A 14,555-nucleotide genomic window follows, 5' to 3' on the forward strand; every position below is an offset into this window, starting at 1 on the left:
AAAAAAAAGAGGAAAAAAGAAAAAGAGGTACTTTTAAAGGTGGAAATGCACTCGGTGCAGCAATGCTGGGTCTATCAGTGTCTGAGCTGGGCTTGCTGGGAGCATTGCAGCACAAGTGCAGAAGAAGCAAGACTGCCTGGAAGTAGTTTTGGGTTTTGTTTTGCAGTGAGGAAGCGTCCACGTGTTCGGGGCTGGAATGCAGCTCCATGTGGGAGCCTTTCCACTGCTGGGCTGAGGCCTGGGGACCTGTGTTGTCTTTCAGGGAACGATCGAGTTACACGCCTCGAGCTTTGCCATAGTAGCAGAGGAAGAGAGAGCACAAAGGTTATGGAAAACAAAACATTAATTTTCTTGACCAGCTGTGTTACAAGCAGAGCGCAGCTTATTTATACCCCTGGCATACCATCCGTAAATCAAGCCTGCTCTCCAGCAATGCATTTAATGAGAACTATTAAATGATTTCACGATGTACTCATCATTACCATCTGATAAAAACCAGCGCTCCCTCCAAGGACCAGGACTTTCCAGTCGCAGCTTTTACACTGGTTGGAAGTAGGTTCAGGGAAACAAAGCCCTCAGCAGCGTCAGTTGTGTTCTGCAAACGTCTCCCGGGTACATTGTGTCTGGCAGGATTGATCGTTCCTCAGGCCGAGCTCGGATTCTTTCAGCTTTTAATTAGGGAGATGGGCTGCTGACGTGAATAGCAGTTCGCTTTTATATAATACCTTTCACGTAGAAAATGCCCCGCTCACATCTCGCTTCCATCAGCCCGTGCAAATCTCAAAATAGATCGCTGAGGTCGGTGCTGGCCGAGCCAGGCTGGAACCCGGCCCGAGGTGCACAAAGGCAGTGGGAGCTGCAGGGCGGCCATGCACGGGCTGTGCACGCTCCTTGCTCTTGCAAACCAGGGTGTGTTTGCTGTCTGTGTGTGCAAATCAATCTGATGGGACGGATCCCCGCCCTGTGCTTCGTGCATGACATTACATCCAGGCACAGCAACCCCATCCCACAGCCACCAGGAGGTTGGCGGGGCGAGGAGCCCCTTCTGCTCCTGCATCCCACTTCCAGTGGGACAGCAGCATCCACGGCCCTGGAGCCCAGCCAGGTTTCCAAAGGGCCAGGCTGGAGCCGATTGCTGAGCACAGCCCTGTAAGGACTCCTTTGTCAAGGGCATAGTGAAGCATTAAAATCATGGGGATAGCTAATTTATGTGAGAAGGTTTTATATGAATCAATGGGGAGGGCATTGTTGCCCAGAGGCTTGCCCCTCTCTGAGTGTTTAATTGCTAATCAGAGGCTGGATTCAGCAGTTCCCATTATCTGACGCTTTCTATCTCGGTCAATAAAACTGGAGAGGCTCATGCTTTGTAACAAAGATGTTTATCTTGCCCAGATTTGTGGGAAGCAGCTATCATTTCTTGCCACAGAGCTTTAATGCTACAAACAGTCGTTGTGACTTAGTTTCAAGCTGTGCTTTGGAACGGGGGCTGGGAGGAGGCTGCCTAGGGCTCCAGGCTTCCTTTGGATTTAGACCTAAATAGCATCTTCCAGACTTATGTTGGTGAAATCGAGGTCCAAATGTTTCCTTGCTCTTCTGCCTCTCTTCCATTGGTAACTTTTAGCCCATTCAAGCAACTGGCCCCGTTGTCCCACATAGGGACAGTGGTGTTGGGTCACCCACTGGATATGGTGATCCAAACTTTATGATTCAACAAAGTTGTTGCCAGCACTGCTGGGCATCAGCACTCTGCAATCATAAGCTTGAACAGTCTCTTATTCCTCCTAGGAAGTAATAAGTAGTAATGCCTACTGCGTAGGTAGCATAAATGTGTCAATGGGCTGTAGTCAACTGAAGAGGGAATATGTCTGTGCAGATGGTACTGAATTCAGCACACCAGAAGCCCTGTGTGTTAAAGAATCCTTTCCTTCTCTCGTGTAGAAACCAAAAAAAAAAGCAACGTGAACATAGGAGCCTCCTACAAGGGGCTCCTGGAGCCGCCCTGGCGTTCCTTGTGTGGATGCAGTTGCCCTTGCTGTGACATCAGAGTTTCCCAGGAGCTCCATCTGCACACCAAACCACTGCTGGGTTTTTCCCTGCAGAGCACGTTCTCAACGAGTCTGTCACCTGTCACAGATTTGGGGCTCAGTTTGCACTGCGACCATTCTGCTAATCCCTGAAGTATTTTCAGAGTGGAACATAGCAGTGGTTTGATACAAGAGGAAATGAAAAAATAAAATCAAATTACCACTGGAAAGCTAATTAGGGATATTGTAATTGGGGCCTACTTTTGCAGGAGGCATTGCACTTGTCTAAGAATGGTGTCACCTCTGCTGCCCTGTGCTGCAGCAGCACTCCATGATTGCATTAGTATTGACTGAAGGCTTGGCTATATCAGCACGTTGTCCTCAGCAGTGTGGGGAAATCAGCACAGTTTCACCATAGTATTTACTACTGTCTGCTGCTAATTACATAACAACCCTGGCGTACTCCAAGGGCAGGTGTTGCCTGACCAACCTTGTTGCTTTTTATGATGGTGTAACTGCATCAGTGGGCAAGGGAAGAGCCACTGATGTCATCTGTCTGGACTTCAGGGAAGCCTTTGATGTGATTCTCATAACATCCCTTTCTCTAAACTGAAAAGGTATGGATGTGATGGGTGGACTGTCTGTGACACTGTGGGTGTCCCTGTTCATTGTGGGGTCATTTGGGCCAGATGACCATTAAGGGTCACTTCCAACTCAAACAACTCTCATGATTCTATGATATTCTGCATAAATGTTAACTAAACATTTTGCACGTCCTTCCCCATGTTATTTGTTTTCTTGTAATTTCCACATCTTGAATATTCTCTGAGCATTGCTCATTGGCTTAGCTGCAAAAGCACCAGAAGTTACTAATCTGGGGTCAGTGTGCTGACCTGTAAAAACTGCAATAGGATTCAAGCAGAGATGGCAGATTTCACAGAATCACAGAAACACAAGGTTGGAAAAGACCTACAAGATCATCCAGTCCAACCATCCATCTATCACCAATAGTTCTCACTGAACCATATCCCTCAACACAAAATCCAAACGTTCCTTCAGCACCTCCATGGTCGGTGACTCCACCACCTCCCTGGGCAGCCCATTCAACTGCCTGAAAAAAAATCTGATTTAAAATCAGATTCCAGTGTGAGTGAGGCAGAGACAGCTTTAAGAACTGTAAGTAGTTACGGGCTGGATGGAAAGTTCTTCCTCTACTATTGGCCATGGCAGTAGGAACTTCATCAAAGCATGGGTTTGATGAAGACCAGAGAAACAACTAAGCAGAGTTAGAAAACTATCGGAGCCGTTGGAGCCAGGATCCAGGCAGATGTCTTCCAAAGTCAGAGTTTATGGGTTCCCTCTAGCAATTAATCCACAGTTACGCTTTGTAATTTTAATTTTGCAGACTAGCCCACACTTTGTATAACCGGAGTTAAGACTGGTGATACAACAGAGAGAGCTGCTCTGTGCCTGTTTTTACTTCAAGCCTTTTTGTCTCTTGTTCTGTAAGATTTTAAAAATGGCTCATGTTAAACTGGTCTCCAGCCAACCAATTTTTTTCTCCTGTAAATAATCCTTCTTCACCTTGCTGGTACTGCATACTGTGAAGGACAGAAGAAGAGCCAATGGACACTGCTCATGGGAGACCTTTACTTGGCTTTATTTATTACTAATATTAATGAGTAAGCAAGCCTATGTAACTACTAACCAAATCACATGAGAGTCCATATCAAAAGTGTGGCCCTGAGTACAGGGCTGGGGCAAAGCAATACCAAAGGAGAAATGGCATATAGTGTCTCTATATATAGTGTCTCTATGCTGAAAGCAGGATAATTATGAAAGCCTGACAACCACATTAGCCCAGAGTTTATTTTAGAGATGTTAAATTGGGCGAAAAGGAGAACAGAAGAGAGGTTTGGTGGAAAAAGTACTGTAGTTAGGTGCAGAGCACAAAAAAATGCTAAGTGTCAGAAGAGCAAACAGCAGCCTAGCGGCCTTCTAAATATCAGGGAAATCTCAGCTCATTCACCTGGTGACTTCAGAGGGTTATTTTAAGATACAGATGCCTTTACTTTGTTTTTACTTCAGTTGCAGCTCTCCATAAGTCTGAAAATGACTCCTTGCAGCACAATCGAAGCGAAGGGTCGTGTGGGTGGCAGCTGGGAGACGTGCAGGTTTAGAGATCTGCATAGCCCATGGATCTTAGCCTCATTTCTGGAAGCTGAATCAATATTTTGTTAGGTTTTGCAGCAGAAGTATGCCTGGGCCATCAGCACTTTTTCTTCCCGCTGGGTTTTTGCAGCTTTGCCTGGGTCACGTTAGTGCTCCTCTTTGAGATTTTCCCTTTCCTATGACCCATGAAATGATTTCACGTCTGATTTTATAGAGCAATGAAGCTGGCTGATGGAATTTGCTAGGAGTCGGGGCTGGAATTTGAGGGGTGGGAAGGAAAACACGTTCCTTGGATGTCAGGTTGGTGCTGTGGGGGCACGTGATGCTCTTCTCAGCAGCGATTTTTAAAAGAAATTGGAAAGCACAAGGGGACGTAGAAGGGAGACACAGATGTGATTGAAAGGTTGGAGGAAATGCCTTCCCTTTGAGACTCTCAATCTGTTTAGTTTGTTATGAAGAAGATGGGGATTTGATTACAGTGGCTAAGCACTGTCATGGGGAGAAGGAGCAGGGAATGGGAGGGATCCTTAATCCGGTGGAGAAAGACATACCACAGCCAGCTGGAGGTGGTAGTGAAAGAACTTAGAAATAAGGTACAAATGTTGGCAGGGCTTTAGCATCAGCGCACACTGCCAAGGGCAACGGTAAAATCTCCATTTGCTGATAGCTTCTTTCTCTGTGGAAAGAGGAATGTTGGCCAAGCACGTGTTATGGGACTCCACAGAGGGATTACCAGGTGATGTTCATGGCATGCAGCAGATGGGAAGTCAGGCTGGGTGATTTGTGGCTTCCTTCTGGCCTTAGAAGACGTCTGCAAAGGTACCAATTAATTAGACAGTGTGAGTGGAAGCCCAGAGAAGTTGTGGTTGCCCCATCCAAAGTGCCAAAGGCCAGGCTGGATGGGGCAGCCTGAGCTGGTGCCTGATTTAGTGGTTGGCAGCTGTGCCTACAGCAGGTGGTTGGAACAGGATGATCTTTGAGGTGCCTTCCAACCCAAGCCATCCTACAAGCCTATGGTTCTGGAATTCTATGAGACTTTTGACCTCTTTCTGTTCAGGGTGCCAGATGTCACCAGCCAAGGGGTAGCTCACTGTCCAGGCGGAGCATGGACAAGAGTGGCAATCCTGTCTGAATGTGTAATGCTGGGTCACTATGGGGCACCTTTAACCCCATACCAGCCAGTTATTCCATTCACATGTACACGACAACAAAACATGCAGAGCACTGCCTGTGTAATGAGCTACTCGTACCAAACGTGTGCGATGCTTACATTCTTGTTGCCTTCTCCAAACTTTCCCATTTCTATGAACTCTGGACAACTCCATGGTGCCCTTCTGCTTCCACACAGAGTGAAGGCGTGAAATGGCAGCGAGGTGCACCAACAGAGCTGGGAGAAGGTTTTCCATTAGCTGCAGGCCATAATTTATGGTGGGAAAGCAACAGGCAATTAAACCCCTTACACTGCCAAGCATTAATGTATAGTGCTTTAAGTTAAAACATTTTCTTTAATGTTTTACCTAATGAAGATGAAGACTCTCTCGTTACGATCTAGAAAGTCCTTTCCACATGAGGGCTTGAATGGTCTGCTTCAGAAACACCTTTATTTCACACTTATGCCCACATACCACACAAACTAAGGCTACATTTCAAGCTGCTGCTTAATGCTGACTGGGAAAAAGCAGCACGAAGGATTGATCGGCCCTGCACGGATTTCTCTGTGCTGTCATGGATGCAGTTTGAAAAGGATTGAGGGTTGTTTTACCTTATTTTTTTTCTATCTCATAGACAAGTATCTCCACCCTCAGATGCCTTGTGAGAATTCAGCAGTCTGTGCAGAGTGCAGCTTTCTGGGCTGCTCCACCTCCAGCACAAAGCCACGCTTTGAAGTATTTTAAGCAGCAGCTTTTCTCAAAGGTATGGAGCTCGCTGTGTAAATAAACTTCATTTCAAGGCAGGTTAGGTTACAGAAGCAACTCCTGCATGGCAAAAACCCGTACTATGGGCCTTTCGTTCTCCAGAGGATTAGTTTTCACCTGAAGGTGATGCAAAGGGAAGGAAATAGTCTCAGTGGATGAATGCAAAAGCTTTGAGACCAAGAAGGTGAAGCAGCCTCAAAGCTGCTGCTCTTGCTTGTGTTTTCCTTTGTGTTAAAAGTGGCTGTTTATTGCTTTGATATTGAAGAACTGTAGCAAGTTTGGTCTGACCTGAAGGAGGAGCAGGCCTGGGAGCTGGAAGGAAGTAGGTGGAAACCTGCAGAGGGCTGGGAGCCAGCAGTGCTGGGGATTTAATCCTTACACTAACACCGTTGGCTTAGCATGCTTTCCCTAATCCATTCTTAAGCACAAACACAGATAGATGTGGTTTGACACCTTCAGCCCCACACTCCCCAACACGTCCTGTCCAATGCCAGGACCCCTTCCTACATAGGATCACATTGTTTTCTGTACACCTTCCTCCCCAAATGGGCCCTGTAAAGTGATTCAGAGGCTGCGGGCACTCAGCACAAGGCTCACTGTTCCTCTTGGTGCTAAGGAGGGCCCAAAGCAGAACCACTGATGTGTTCCAGCCCTTTGGGCAGCTGCTGCAGTGCTGTGGGCTGCATCTTTGGGAAACTGTGTGCCCACATCACAACTTGGTGGTGTGCACTCAGCCTTTTTCCTCACTTGGATGCAATCCCTGCTGTTTTAACGGCCAGTGGCAAAGGTTGCAAAGGGTTCCAAATAATCAGTGGGAAATGATGATTTAACTGTTTAATTGGAATAACTGTAGCAAAGTTTACAGAGGAGTAGCAGTTTCTGAGAAGTATCCCACATTAGTTCAATTCAGGGAGCACCATCAGATGAGATACACTGCTGTCAGTTTGCACATTTACCATGGATTACGTAAAGAATGTATTAAGGGAATACAATGAAATATTATCTTCGAAGAAGATCTTAAAAACCAGTGAACTGAGTAAGATTTTGAGCTGTGAGCTCAGCCCTTGAAATCAGCCTTTGCCACCTTCGGGTAATGCTGAGCTCCTCCAACAGCCAGCGCACTGCTTGCATCAAAGATGCACATCTGTGTGTAGGTATGCACAAAGAACACGTTTGTGCCCAAATTCTTTCTTGGGGACATTTAAATTGATTTTCTACTGAATGGAGTGAGGTCACTTGGCAGAACCATGCAGGTCACCAATAATTAATCCAGGCAGGCTGGGTCTCACGGTGCTTGCAAACACCCTGTTAGCCTGGAGGCTTTGGCAGAGCAGGGGCAGCGCTCAAACTTCCTCGGCAAACAGCAAACGTGCATTTAGCTTTTGAGGAGGAAAGGGAGACTTGCTGTTATTGAAACCATTTGTGCTGTGCTTGCAGTGCAGCACTGGGTGCATCCACGTGGCAGGGCGGCCGATCCCACAGCTCACCCTGGCTTACTGACAGGCCCGGGGTTTTGTGCAGGTGGTCACAGTTTGCATCTCTCACCGGGAGTCTAAAGAGATCTCGGTTTAAGATCTGTTCAGTGCAATGCTTCTAGGAGGATTCGCAGAACTCAGTGCTTTGTGTGCTTTTTAGCAAGCCTGGCTGCTGGACGGTGTCCCTTGGTACAGCTGCACAGGTGCTCTGATGCAGGTAGCAGAGTTAAAGCAATAAATCTCAGCTCCCGTTTACCCTACCAGACAAAGGGGTTGTATTTGCAGATGTCCTATCTGTTTTCTCTAGCTGTATCAGTTGGCCTAGCAACACGTTGCACAGAAGTTACAAATACCTTCTTCACAATGCATCCTTGCTGCCCAGAGAAGTGCTGTACCTAAGCAGGTTTACTCTGCTCAGATAGAACTGCAGCAGCTTTACATAAATGGGAGCAATTAAGAGGCGAGCCCACAGTCTTCCCTCAGATGTTAGCAAACAATTTGGCTATTAATTTCTACCTGTTGGTGGATGCTTGAATTTCAAGAAGTTGCAATTAAACACAATTAGCTTTGTGCACAGTTCTGGGAGGTAAGAGAGGAGAGATGGAGGTTGCTGCAAGTCTCCAGCATGGGCTTGTGCTCCTTGTGCATGCTTATTGGCCAGGGAGAATGGCACAGCAGCTGTGGCAATGCAGAAGGCATCCTTGGCTCCATGGCTTGTGCTTGGGACTCTTTGTCCACCTCTGTGAGCACCTCAAGTGCTGTGTTCTGCTTTGGGCCCCTCAGTACAAGAAAGGCACTGAGGTGAGGCACCGTGTCCAGAGAAGGGCAACAAAACTGTGAAGGGTCTGCAGCTCGGGTCTTATGCAGAGAGGCTGAGGGAGCTCAGGTGGTTCTGTCTGCAGAAAGGAAGGCTCAGGGGAGACCTCGTTGCTCTCTCCAGCTCCCTGGAAGGCGGCTGTGGCAAAGTGTGGGTCAGCCTCTGCTCCCAGGTAACAGCGATAGGATGAGAGGTGATGGCCTCAAGTACTGCCAGGGGAGTCTCAGGTTGGGTATTAGGAAAAACTTCTCAGAAAGGATGGTGATGCAGTGGCACAGCTGCACAGGGCTCACCCTCCCTGGGGGTGTTCCAGACCAATGGAGATGTGGCATTGAGGGACATGGGCAGTGGGTGTGGTGGGGGTGGGCTGGGGTTGGGTTTGAAGATCTTAGATGTCTTTCCCAGCCTGAATGACTCTGTAATTCTATAATTCTATGCAAGCCATTGCAGCAGCTCTCCAAAAACTGTCGTTTGAACCAGAAAATCCTCTCTTTCTATTCTGAGGGACGTCTAGCTGTGACATGAGAGATGAGACACCATCCCCTGAAGCTCTGGGACCTGCTCCAGCCCAGGGTGCATTCACCAGGTGCCTCTCGTGCTGGTTTGGCTCCCACTGTAACACCAGGAAATGTGCTGCACAGACATCCATCAGCTGCACGTCGGTGTGCTGTCAGTCACTGTGATTTATTTAGACTTTCAGTGCTGAACTGATTAAATTGCACATTCAGTGAAAGCGAGAGTTTCACTCCTAGCACCGACTGAAATTATTGCATCTGTCCAAAGACACCAGCAAAGGTTAACAGTGTCTGTTTACATTCCTCATAAAGAAAATCTTGTTAAACTCCATCTCACATATTTTACAGCCGTGCTAAGAGCCCCAGAAGAATTGTTGTCAGGAGGAATGGTTTTAATCTATTTATCTAATTTTATGCAGCTGGAGTGTATGCTGCTTAATTGGGGAGTTAGCAGGAATTCTATGTTGTGACACAAAGAGCTTCTTGTGCAAACACAGGGAGCTTTGGTGGGTGATCTTTCCTTGCTGTCTTGCTGGAAAGGTCAGTGACTGTGGGACGTGCAGCACTACAGACCAAATGACTGCAGCCTTGCACACTGGAATGTGAGATCATTTGTCTTTTTCCACTTAACTTTTGTGCCTTGCTCTGGCCCTGCCTGTTGTTTTTCCTGCCCGCCCCTATTTTTAAAGGACTACACAAAAGCTGATTTTAATCCACGATAGCGATTGTGTGTTGATCAGTTCCCATCTGCTCCTCTCCAAAGTCAAGTTTCTACAGGCCTTGGGTTGATCCGAGTGATGGAGCTGCTTTCACCCCCATGGCCATCCCTGTCCTAAATGGTACCTCCATTTACACTTCTGTTTGAGACACATACCTATGGAAAGTGGCCTATAAAACTTGGAGAAGTCTGAACCAGACAGTGAAAGACCCCCTGCAGAATTTCTCTGCCTTGTGATCTGGGCTTTGCCTCCGTGCTTCACCAGGAGGAAGCCAGCTGTCTGCTGGTAGCTCTGCTCCCATGCAGGAGGTCTTCTCATCAAAAGACTGTGTGAAGAGGTGATATGGCAGAACCAACTCTCTGCTCCTGCTGTTCCCTCGGTGCTGAAGCACTGACCTGAACCAACCTGTCCAGGAAGGGTGGGGGATCTGGCACCTGGGGCCGTAGAGAGCTGCTGGGCTCCTGCAGCACTGACCCATGGGCTGGGGGAGGAAGAGGCTGGTCATGCCCCAGGGATGCCCTGATGGACATGAGCACTACCAAATCTCCAGCTCCCACCCACCCCTGGAGGCGCTGGCTGGGGGTTCTTGTAGAGCCATCAGTGCTGGAGCAGATGTAAGGGCCCCAAATCTCTTGATTTGGTGTTTTCAGCTGGAGAAATGCCTGAAGCCCCAGAAGGGGCTGGAGGACCTCTCACCACCATCCCTGCTTGTTCTGCAGCCCCTCGGTGCCCAGGTCCCCATGGTTCCATAGCACAGCCTCTCTGCCTCATTTCTAACAAGCCTGGTTTGGCTGCATTTGAAGCATTTCTTCTTGGCGTTGGTTTTTGAGAATTGCTGCTCGCAGTTTCCCTTTGACAGATACATAAAAGAGCCAAGGAAAAAACCCAGAGCTGCTTGGTTATGTGTTCACAGCTGTGTCCTGCAAGACCAAGGCAGTGACCACATGAAACAGCTCCAGGAATGGCACTGATGGGGGCTCAGCCCTGGGACAAGCAAGGAAGAGTCCAGGACTCTGCCCTGTGATGCAGTCCAGCCCATAGTCCTTTCTGGAGACAGGCAACAGCATGCACATGGCCTGGCCCTGATCTGCAGGAAGGGTTGCATTATCAGAACCTTGTTCCCTTGTTCGCTCTGTTCCAGCTGATAGATCTGTATCTCTGCCCACCCCTTCCCAGCACACGGGTGTATAAGAAAGGAAATAAACATTTTTCAAGGTGTAAGACGGAGAGAAGTTTTGTTCATTACTTTTTTTAAATCCTCACTGAGATTAAGGATTATTGCAAAAAAAAAAGAGGAGTATTTTACCATACCAGCATTTCTGTAGTCATAAAGACTCGTGGTTAAATCACAGAAGGAGCAATGATTGGTGCGTAAGGGGTGCGGATGAACAGGATTTTTACTCTTTATATCTTAAGGTTTTTCTCCATAATATTTTATAACTTGCTTTGCCTTCAGCAATCAAAACTCTTCTTTGGTTGAGGAGAACCTAAAAATGCTCTTAACTGTGGCTCCTATCACACTGCAGCCCTGGAACAAGGTAGAACTTGGAGAATTAAATAAAGACCTGTGGAATAACCTTTCACCTCTTAAATAAAAAGATTTAATGGCAGCACCATTTCCAGGCTGGATGTGGCTCTGGGCAGCCTGGTCTGCTGGTTGGCAACCTGCACATAGCAGGGGGATCGAAACTAGATAAGCATTGTGGTCCTTTTCAACCCAGGCCATTCTATGATTCTATGATATACCAAAGGCTGCTTACAGAGCCATGTGTAGGTGACCCCAGGAACACAGAGAGCATTTTTTCAGTTTCCCCATTTTACAATTCAGCTTTCTAGCACGCAAAACCAAGAGAAGGGCTCTGCCATTGTGAGGAGCAGCTGAGAAATGAGCAGAGAGGAAATAGCCCTGGGGAGTGTGCTGCTGCAACTGGAGAAATAACTTGGTACTTGTACAGGCGAGTGTTCAACACCTTCTGTAAATCATTATTATTATTATTGTTAATAATAATAATAATAAAAATAAATAATCTCTGCCTCCCGCGCATCCAATGGGAAATGCATGTTCCCTGCTGGGAAAATGGCCCTTGACAGGAGCCAAGAGCGACAGGAGCTGGACATGAGGGCTCTAACTCTTTCCCAAAGGAAAGCCATTAAGCGTATAAAATACATATGTTTTCTGTTCAGCAGCTGTTGGGTTTCTCAGCCCCAGGGCCATAACGGGGCTGTGAGGTTTGGGAAACTGACCCGGGCTCTTTCTGCCTCTCCCAGCCAGAAATGCTGCTGAATCAGTGAAATGGGATTGTGCATCTGCAGGCCAGTATCTTCAGTTAAATCCCTGGTGAGAATGGCTTTGAGCTGCTCTGCTCCGGGGTGCTGGTGGCGGTGACCACAAGTCTGGCTCTTTTTGATGGAAATCACCACCATTGGATTTGCAAAATTCAACCCCAGCAGATCCTCACCATTCACTAAAGCTGTGTGCAGACCTTGCTTGTTTCTAGGTCAGAAGTGGATTCTTCCTTTCCTTACCTATTTCTAGGGGGAAAAAACAAACAACAACAACAACAACAACAACAGAAAACTTGGGAGAGGAATTGTTTGCATAACTTTCTAGGCTTGTAGGCTTGCAGTCAAGTGAGACCCAGGCTCAGCCAAGGGCTCCATCTGGATCCTGAGCCCCGCCGAGCTCTGTGGGCAGCAGCAGAAGGACCCAGCAAGCAGGCTGCTCTCACTCATCGTCCCCTCTGTCTCCTTTGCAGGCCCTCTGATGAAAACCACCCCCAGGTGAAGCCTGATGCCTATGTGAACAACCTGGCCGAAGCGGTGGACACGATCCTCAGCCAGATGTAGGAGCAACGGTTCTGCAGAGAGCTAAGGGACAAGGATGGTGCCTTGCACATGGCATGGCCACCAGCTGCTCAGTCCTCTGTCTCCCTGGTGTGCAGAACACCCATACTTCTGAACTGTTCACCCAAGGTACTAAACCAAGACTAACCTCAACAGAGAGAACACCAAACCCTATGTGTGCATTTTGAGCTTCCTTCCTCTCGGTGCCATCCAAGTGCCAGCACAGCCCTTCAAGGATGAGGATGTTTCTGAGGGCATGGAGAGCAGTCATGCCCTGTGGAGTTTGTCTGGGTACCGGTGTGCCTCCATAGTGCATTGGTGGGCATCCTGTGGGCATCCCAAAAACCATGTGGGACTGTCAGAGCACACTGGGCAAGGCTGTGGTTGTGTTTTCATCCTGGTTTCCAGCACCTCTCTGGCACTGCCTGGAGTCAGAGGGCAGGAATTCAGGAACGCTATGACAAATGACAGAATAATTGTGTCGTCATGTCATTAATAAACACAGTCCTGCGAATCTAATCCTGTTGTTGTGGTGTTCGTTTGGATCAGCACCCCCAAAGGGTTTGTAGGGGACATCTCCAACTATGGTTTCTCCTTTCCTTTGCAGGGCAGCCTGGTGAGCAGGCAGGGCTGCTCACTCCAAACAGAGAAAACTATAGATTTGGGATGGCTTCCCCACCATCACTGCCTCTGGATGGTGTTTGCAACCTTCTAAAGTCAAAAGCTTTCAAGTGCAGTCAGCAGCTCTGCACCCCTTGGATTTTATTGGATTTTAGGCAAGACTTTGTGCCTTAGAGTGGAATGGAATGAGACCACGTGGATTTTAACCTGCTTCTGGCCTCCTGTGGGACCACAGAAAGGTTATTTAAACACAAAGAGCACGTGTGTGTATGTACAGCATGCTGCCTGCATCCAGCTACTGCTGTCTGAGTGCAGTAAATGACGATTCCAGCTCGGTTTCCAGCAGCACACAGAGCTGAGGTGACCCCAGGCACCGATGCACTGCTCTGTGTTTCTGCACTGGGTGCGTTGCAAAGGCTGCACCCCTTGGGGACAGGAGGGAGAATGTGGGCTAGCAGTTCAATTGCAATAAAACAAACTGCATCTGGGAAAATGACCTTAGTGGCGTCTCTTGTTCTGTTTTTCTATCTTTTGCCCTCAGGGTAGTGGTTCAGCCAAAGTCTATGGCTCAGTATGCATCCACACACGCATGGAGGATGCTGTAAGCCACAGTCCAGCATTAGTGCTGCAGTGGGTCACTGATAATTTCTTTTTTATCCTTAATTCTTCCTTTTTGTTCTGTTCTGCTAAGCCTGTCATTCAAATTAAAGTTAGGCAGACAAACTTTTTGGATTGTTCGCTCACTTAAGGAAACACAGCTGTTCTGCTTTCTGGTTTAAGAAATAAGTGAAGGCGAGGACCAGAGCACAGGCTGTAGGACACTGTCTGACTTCCACAGATAACAGAGGCCCCATGTGCCTTTATCTGGGCTTTCTGCCTTGCTCAGCTTCATAGTTTAAGAATGGGACATCATTAGATGTTAAAGTTAGGGTAGTATGATTAGATTGTGGTTGGACTTGATGGTCTTGAAGGTCTTTTCGAACCTGAGCAATTCTATGATTCTATGATTACCTCTGACCTTAAACAAGAAACCTAAGACACTGCACGGCACTCAGCTTTGTGATTCCCCATTGCCTCTCTCAGCACCATCAGAGCACAGAGTTCTCCCCCAGCTCCACATATGAGCCCTCCTACCACCACCAGAGCTCCGACCCACAGCGGCGCGTGGGAGCACAGAGAGGCGAGACGGCGGCTGGGCCGAGGGCTACGGAACCAGGAAGCTTTATTTACACAGTAAAAGTAACAAGCAATTTCCTGAGACTGAGCTGCTCTAGTGCAATCAAGTCATGGAGAGGGGACAGGTCAGCAGTCTTCTTGCTCACCCCAGGGCCACCTGCAATGGCCCGGGCACACACATACCTCTGCGCTTGTGCAGTGTGCAGAGACGTTGCTACGACAGGGCAGAGCTTCAGAAGGCTTTTTTTTGTGTTGTTGCCATATTTCTTTTTGTTG

General features: G+C 47.8%; 1 long non-coding RNA gene across 1 annotated transcript; it reads left to right on the top strand.

Annotated features, from left to right (window-relative positions):
• The first annotated feature begins 8,764 nt into the window (after positions 1 to 8,764).
• LOC109368882 lies at positions 8,765 to 13,001 on the top strand. Its single transcript, XR_002117331.2, has 2 exons — positions 8,765 to 9,975; positions 12,395 to 13,001. It is a non-coding gene; the product is annotated as an uncharacterized LOC109368882 (long non-coding RNA).
• Positions 13,002 to 14,555: the final 1,554 nt, after the last annotated feature.

The sequence above is a fragment of the Meleagris gallopavo genome, chromosome 8 (genome assembly GCF_000146605.3).
Source record: "Meleagris gallopavo isolate NT-WF06-2002-E0010 breed Aviagen turkey brand Nicholas breeding stock chromosome 8, Turkey_5.1, whole genome shotgun sequence".
NCBI lineage: Eukaryota > Metazoa > Chordata > Aves > Galliformes > Phasianidae > Meleagris > Meleagris gallopavo.